Genomic DNA, 9,181 nt, shown 5'->3' with positions numbered 1-9,181 from the left:
ATTTTATCAACTGATTGAAAAAGATCGTAATATATTATAGAGCAAAAAGAGCACTTGTATATTTGTATACAACACATCACTACATGGTATAAAACAAAGTCGTTTTTTCTGTCCCTATATACCATATGTATGCTTACATCTTTAAAATTACGCCACGCATTTTGATGCGATTTTTTTTTAATAGACAGAGTGATTCGAGAGGAAGGATTTTATATATAACACATGGACAATTTAGCAAAGAAACACTGAAAATTTTAGAAATTTCTGCTATGATGTCATATCATTGCACCCCTGCGAGGCCTCTAATAATATCTCTAATAATATAATCTTATAAAGTAACATGTCCTATCTTAGCGCTCGACGACGATGAGTCGTCAGAAGATAAGCGACCTACTAAACTCTCACGAGCTATGTTTGGTAAGTAGCGTCGTTCCATTGAGTAAACACCCACTCAGGAAGGAATGAGACTTTGCTTTTGGCTTACTAATAAAAAAGGAGTACATACATATTCAAGCGTAGTTTAGGTCTCCGAGTTATTTTCATAAATGTAATACGTTAGAGTTGGAGTTTGTCGATAACAATACTTTAATTTTGTTAACGTTTTTAATTTTATTTTCTTTTACTTTAATTGACTAGTATTTTTTTCCTGATCTCTAAAATTAAATATTTTTTAACATGAAACAATTCAGTAACTTCCGATGTCTTTGCACACCGACTGGATCTCTTCAAAATGAGACCATAACCGATTTTAAATGAAGAAACAGAAAAATGGGCTTATGCTATTAATGTATAAGATTTAAGAGATTCCTTTATCCATACACTGGCTGGAACAAATGAACAAAAAATAAAAAAAAACAACGCCCGCGAATCAGAATAAAACCGCTAAAAAGATAGATAAAGATAAAAATATTTATTAAAAAGCGCTTGTTGTGTTTTATTTTGGACTTATAAGCTTAACTGAGTAAGTAGTTTACTTGTATATGTATGATTTGGTGATTTATTTAAGTAAATTGTTTTGAATATTATAAATTATTTTCTTTATTTTAATTTAGTTTACCACAATACGCTAAATATTTTGCACCTGCATATAGCAGTGAATAAATATTAAGCAAACACCGCTTATTATTACAAAGTAATGTGTTCTTTATGAGTCCTGACATACATAGTTTATTCTGATATTTTATTTATAATGAAAATAGATTTCATTTTCTACTTTAATGAATGTATGCATGTGCATCGGAAATCCGAATCACACACACAAGAAAACAAAAACACATGAAGGAATAAACAATTAAGCTTGCACAATTTTTTAATCATCAATCAAAGTAAAATAAAATTTTAACAAAAAGAAAAACCGACTTCAAACAAAACACTATTTTAAAACAAATGAATATGCACGAAAAAGTAATAAAAATAATTGCGTATTCAACATATTTTTTAGAGTCTTCCTAAGTTAAATGAAATGAAAAATATTAGACTACTTAAAAGTCGATTAACGATTATATCATGTAGTTATAATTATTGGTATATTTGGAGCCGGTGTCAGCCACGGTGCCCTTGCCCCAACAATCAAAAGAAAGAAGCGATACGAGCCCCTTGATTGATCCAGTATATTATTGTGTAAAAGGTAATTTGTAAAAAACATATTTGTTAAAGTATTCTCGTATTGTTTTTTGATAGATATACTGTAGGGTTTTATTGGCTGACACCGACTCCAAATATAACAATAATTATAACTACATGATATAATCGTTAATCGACTTTTAAGTAGTCTAATATTTTTCATTTCATTTAACTTAGGAAGACTCTAAAAAATATGTTGAATACGCAATTAGTTTTATTACTTTTTCGTGCATATTCATTTGTTTTAAAATAGTGTTTTGTTTGAAGTCGGTTTTTCTTTTTGTTAAAATTTTATTTATTTTTTTGATTTTAAGTGAAGCTGATGTTGACTAACTAATTTTTTTTAATATGTATAGATTAAGCGTTCCGTTTATATGAGTCAGAAACTACTTCGAGGACAATTTCAAAGGAAACTTGCGAATAAAGCAAAAATAGACTTTCGAAAATGCGGATTTAATACGTCACGCGGCGTAAACTACAAGGATCCCTCGAAAGAGCTGTAATCGAACTCAGCAAAAAAACTTTGAAAAAGACCAACTATATTTCGTACATCATATGACATCACATCACATTCCGGTTCCGGTGGTGTAAACGTAAAGACGTAATGATTAGTGGTCTGTGTTTTTAATTCGAATACCGTGTAAATAGCATCAGGTGCAACACAAAAACACTCAAACCACAAACATAACGCGCCAAAGTGCATTAACAAACGATAAACTAAGTGAAAACTGAACTATTAAAACCTTTTGAGAGATAAACATCAAAGGACATTTAAGGTTAGCTGTCATTACTACTTGTGTCAACTGTCAAGACAATACAAGTTGACTGTGCCAGTGCAGTGTTACCATATTAAATATCTCAAGCTAGTACCAACCTAACAACCTTATAGCTGCGTTCACACAATTACGTTCCGCGTTAAGCAAAACATTTTGTATGGAAATGGATAGCCTACAAAAATTATTCGAACAAGTAAAACTTGAAATGTCAAAACAAACAAAGGAAATTGTAGCACAGTTAGACGAGAAGTTAGTACCATTAACACGAGAAATTCAAGAATTGAGATTGGAAAATGAAACATTGAAAGAAAAAATATACTACCTTGAAAAACATAAAAGAGTTAACAATATCATTTTATACGGACTACATGAAAGCGAAAATTCAATTAAAACACTTATTCAACTTGTTAAAAAGAAATTTAAAGACGACTTGAATATTTTAGTGGAAGACAGAGACATTAATACGATATACAGAATCGGTAAAAGAGACAAGCAAAAAGAAAAAGGGAGGCCAATACTCATATCATTTGTCAACAACTGGAAAAAAAGCGAAATTATGAAGAACAAAAACAAATTAAATAACAATGTCTATGCTTCTGAAGATTATCCGAGGGATGTGCTTAATAGGAGACGGGAACTACTACCAAAACTTGAAGATGAGAGGAAGAAAGGGAACTATGCAACAATAAATTACGATAGGCTTATCGTCAAAGACGGCAAATCAGGAAACGTGAAACGCAAAAGAGACTCCCCCGCCTCGCCAAGCATATCTGAACAACCCCGTAAACAACAAACAACCAAAGCAAACAGACGCAATGCATTCGATTTGATGAGGAATAGAAGCAACTCCCTTCCTATTGGTAATCACCCGTCCGAACCAGAAGCATAGGATAAAATCATCAGCCGCCGGAACAGTAAAACTACCAATAAAGTACCAAATAAAATTAGTAAAAAAACATTCCCCAAGCCGACTGGTCCTCGTGGGGAATTAGACCACTACCCTCCATCAAATGCAAAAGATACATGCAAAGCATCAACTCTAAAAGTGTGCACATTTAATGTAAGATCCTTATTATCAACAGAAAGATACCTTGAACTAAACTATGCCCTAAAAAACGTCAATTGCAATATCTTAGGAATCTCAGAAGTCAGAAGATTGGGATGTAATATAGAAGAGCACCAAAATTATATTTTTTGCTACATTGGTCAAACGAAAGGTCTGCACGGAGTAGGATTTCTTATTAAGAAAAAATATAAGAAAAATATTACTAACTTCATAGGAATTTCGGAAAGAGTAGCATTTTTACAACTAAAATTTGAAAATTTTAATTTATCAATAATCCAAGCATATGCACCTACCGAAACAGCATCAGAAGATAAAATTGAACAATTTTACAAAGAAATGGAATCAGCGCATGAACTAGCATTTAATGACCAAGTCATAGTAATGGGAGATTTCAACGCGAAAATAGGTTGCTCAAAAGCAAATGAATATCCCATCATAGGTCAACATGGTTTTGGAGAACGAAACGCAAGAGGTGACCGCCTTATTAACTACGCTTTCGAACATAAATTATCTATAATGAATACATTTTTTAAGAAAAAACAAAATCGCAGATGGACTTGGATGTCACCTGACTAAAAAACAAAAAATGAAATCGATTACATAATGACAAACAATCCCAAGCTAGTACTAAACGTGGAGACAATAAGTAATATTCCTTTTCCCTCTGATCACAGACTAGTGAGAGCAACGGTACTACAAAAACATCCACCAAAGAGCAGAAAGAACTACACAACACCACCTAAGATACCGAAGTCAAAAGCAGAAATAGAAAGTTACAAAACATGCCTAAAAACAAAACTAGGAAACAATAAAATGAACTCAGATGATACTCAAATATACTACGATTTCCTAGAAAAAAGTATAGCAGAAAGTCTGAAGTTGAAAAATAAAACTCAAGCAGAAGGACATAAAATATTCAGTAGAAGTACAATTGAATTAATTAATAGACGCACCGAGTTAATACACAACAAACACAAAACAAAAGACATGAAAATTGAACTTACTAGAATATACAAAGAAACCAGCAGATCCATCAAGAAGGACTACAGTAACTATAGACATGAAGTTATCACAAGAAATATAAAAAAATTTAGAAGTACAAAAAGAGCCTTAAAGGAGCTCTCCACACACAAAACATGGATTCATAAGCTAGAACAAAACTCAGTAAAAACCAACTCAAGGAAAGATGTTCTAAAACACGCAACTAACTTCTATAAGGAACTATACCGGAAAAGAAATAAAAATGATATCGAGATAGAAGCCAACAATTCTAACGAAAATAATAAATCGTACATAGAACCAATCAAAGACATAGAAGTGTACGAACATATCAAGAAGTTAAAGGATGAGAAGAGTCCCGGTCCAGATGTAATATACAACGAAGTTCTCAAATCAGCTGCACCCATTTTAATCGACCATCTAACAAGATTATTTAACATGATAATGGATACTGAAACCGTACCAGAACAATGGCGCACATCTGACATAATTCTAATTTTTAAAAAAGGAAATCCCTCTGACGTGGGAAATTATAGACCCATAAGTCTACTTTCGAGCATGTACAAGCTGTTCTCATCTATACTTTTAACGAGAATAACAGGAACTATCGATAAAATGCAACCAACAGAGCAAGCTGGGTTCAGATCAGGCTTCAGCACAATGGACCACATACAGACGCTAGAACAAATAATAGAAAAACACCAAGAATTTCATAGACCCCTGTATGTGGCCTTCATAGATTACAGCAAAGCATTTGATAGCATTAGCCACTACTCAATTTGGAATGCATTACAATGCTCAAATGTGCACCAAAAATACATCAACATCTTAAAAAATATCTATACAAATAGCACAAGTAGAATAAAACTAGAAACTAGAGGTGACGTAATAAAAATAGAAAGAGGTGTCAGACAGGGAGATCCTTTATCGCCGAAACTCTTTATTGCGGTACTCGAAACCATATTTCGAAAGTTAGACTGGTCAAACAAAGGGGTGCTAGTAAACGGAAAATATCTAAACCACCTAAGATTCGCTGATGACATAGCTATAATTGCCGAAACTCCAAGGGACATTGAAGAAATGATGAGGACACTGGATCATGAAAGCTCAAAAATTGGTTTAGAAATGAACTTAAATAAAACAAAGATAATGACTAACAGTTATGAGCGACCTATCATAATAAAAGGAGACTACATAGAATATGTCCAAGACTATATATATCTGGGTAAACAAGTATCATTCAACAGGACTAGCAACGAAGAAGAAATAACAAGGAGAATTAATGTTACATGGAAAAAATTTTGGTCTCAGAAAGAAATTCTAAAAGGTCATTATGGATTGCATTTAAAAAAAATCGTATTTGATACTTGCCTCTTGCCATGCTTATTATATGGATGCGAAACATGGGTATTCACAAACAAAGCAAAGCAGAAAATCAAATCCACCCAAACAGCAATGGAAAGGAGTATGTTGAAAATCAGAAAAATACATAAAGTGAGGAACGAAACTATCAGACAAAAAACCAAAATCAACGATGCTCTGAAACATGCACTCACACTTAAGTGGAAGTGGGCTGGACATATCTCACGATATACTGACAAAAGATGGACTATTGAAACCACAAGATGGAACGGCCCTGGGGGAAAGAGAAGTGTTGGTAGACCAAGAAAACGGTGGGCTGATGATATCACCAATGTCACAGGGAGCGACTGGCTAACAGTAAGCAAGGACAGAGAGACGTGGAAAAAACTGGAGGAGGCCTTTACCCAAAAAGGGGTCCATATTTCACACAATGGAGACTAACCACACTAACAATAAATTAAGAAAACTTACTAACAAACTACTAATTTCATTTGAAATGTTATATTGAAATATGGAATAAATGGCTTTATTATTATTATTATTATTATGACATCACATCACATACACAAAATTTGATTAAAGATAGTAAGAAATTCTGCCCCATATCGCACCCTAACTGCGAGCCGTATAGGAGTTCCATCACTACATAGTATAAAACAAAGTCGCTTTCTCTGTCCCTATATCTTTAAATCTACGCAACGGATTTTGATGCGGTTTTTTTTAAAAAATAGTGTGATTCAAGGGGAAGGTTTGTGTATATAATACATGAACAATGTAGTAAAGAAACACTGATAATTTTAGAAGTTTGCGATGTGATGTCGTATATAAACAAATTCTGTAGTATATTTAGTATCAGTATTGCACCCGTGCGAAGCCGGGGTGGGTAGCTAGTTGATTATAATATTCGACTATGATAATTACATAAACATAACCACATTACGGAAGGTGACTCAAATATCCAAATAACCTATAAATAAAAGATTCGACCGAGTATCGCTAACGTGCTCCTCAGAATTGTTCCGTTCCCTTCCGTTCCGTTACTTTGTCATGGATCTTGTGCTCAGAACCTTACCAAACTTTCACCAAATTACCCTTGAAGTATATATTTTATAATAAAAAAAGAATTATCAAAATTGGTTAACGTGATTTTCAGTTATTCACCTATTTGTCACGCATATACATAATGCAAATTTAAGACTTATGTCGTTTTCACATGGATACCATCATCGGAAAAAAAATAAAAAAAATGGGACCCCACGGAAAGAACTACCTTTCAAACAAAAAAAAAATTATCAAAAAAAAAATTGTTATGAGGTAACAAACATAAAAAAAAAAAAAAAAAAAAAAAATACAGACGAATTGATAACCTCCTCCTTTTGGAAGTCGGTTGAAAACATAAATTCATTCAATCATCAGACTTTTTAAAGTAAGCTGAAGTGGCTGTATCCTAGGAACAGTCGGGGTAAGAAAAGGTTGGTCACCTTAAGATCTATTTTCTTTTACTCAGTATAAACGATAATCTGCTTTACCGATCGAGCATATATAACACTGACAGACATATTTTGACAAAATTAGACGTAGTCCAAAGATGCTACACTATTTTGGACCAAGTTATCATACTATGTAAGTTTAATTTTATATGCAGTTATCAGTTTAGTGCTTTAGTTTCAAAAGGTACTAAGAGCTTAAGACTTGATAAAGGAAATAATTTGAAAAGTGACTAAAGCTTTCTTACTTTGACTGTACAATTGTTGTAGAACCAGCAATCGTTAGTATAGATTCATTTTGTTCTGTACCGTAAAACATCTTCCAGCTAAAGATCCATGTCGGTGCCGTCAAGCAACTTGATTGCCATTGGAGAAGTCTGGCCAGCAATGAACAGCTATAAGATTATGATTACGAATGGATAGTCGCGTTATAATCATAGGGTTGAGTTGTAATTATAAGGCTTCTTGTTGCGGGTTCATACTGCAGTATTATAACCAAATATGTTATTATGCAGCCAAACAACTGAAAAAAAAAAGGAATTTAATCTATTACGATTATTTATTTTATAATAATCATTCCATTTTCAAACATTCAAAGTAATCTTTATTCAAATACTATGAGTTTCGTAAATTTTTTCACGAAGAAGCGTCAATAAATTTATAATATTATTTTTCATAAATTATTTATTTAATATGAATAACAAACATCTTGTATGAAAATCACGTCCGCATATTCCGGGGTGAGTCTTTCTGATTGAAACTTTTTTGATGTGTTACTAAAAAATACTACAATTCTAAAGCTTCTTCTGAAACAGAAACTAAAAGAGCAAGCGTTATTACAACTAGTACTATTTATGGTACCTATAATGTTATGAAGGTTATTTGAATTGATTGTCCTATGACTGTAATTGTTTGATGCATTGATTACTCGTATACTTTACTATCTAAGCCAACGACTTTACCCAAGCGATTAGATTTTTTTTTAAATATTATAAAACACAAACATCCAACCCTATTTTATCCCCTTAGGGGTAAAGTTTCGTAAACGGATGTCTACACCATATAACCTTCCAGGCAATTTTCATCCCGTCATTGTTTGTGGTGTTAAAGTTTCTGAGATATCGTCATTAATCAGTAAGAGGTATTTCTCTCTTATACATATATACTTTGTGCACGTATGGCATACATTCTCTGTTCTTCCTACATATCAATTAATGGCAGCAAATGATTACTTAAAGAGTAATTACATTCAAATTATACGATTGACTAAATAAATTTTTAGGTAATTTAAAATCAAATATGCCTTCATCGTGAGAGGTCTATCAAAAGTGCACATGTCGAGTGGCGAGTACCTTATGTCCTTAAGAATCAGTGTTCGGAAGAATAAAATGAGCTCATTTTCCACTTCTCTTGGATCTTCCTTGTACCGTCGACTGATGATCAGATTATGTGTCCGTTGCATCTGTCAATAGTGCATCGTAAAATAACTTACTGGGTCCTTGTACAGCCAGGGTAAGAAAAGGATCGTCACCTTAAGTCTACATATTCGTGTGCGATAGTTTGAGCGATAATCTGCTTTGGCGATAAAGATATTAATTTGAAAAATGACGAAAACTTTCTGACTCCGACTGTACAAACATGTGATGTCATTATATCTACATGCAGGTTTTTTCGTTCTTTATCGTTAGGCATGAGAAGAAACTAGATTTCTAGTTTTCGTTTCAACTGACTTGTTAGTAGAGCTTTGTGATCGAACTGAGTATGTTCCACTCATTAGTCAAATATTCTACCGTCAAACAACGATGTTGATGACTTAATGTTCGCTCCCTACCAACCAAAACACAATAGTTCCAGTTTGAAAAGTGATC

The sequence above is a fragment of the Vanessa cardui genome, chromosome 10, assembly GCF_905220365.1.
Source record: "Vanessa cardui chromosome 10, ilVanCard2.1, whole genome shotgun sequence".
Classification (NCBI taxonomy): domain Eukaryota; kingdom Metazoa; phylum Arthropoda; class Insecta; order Lepidoptera; family Nymphalidae; genus Vanessa; species Vanessa cardui.
This window is presented reverse-complemented; position numbering follows the sequence as displayed.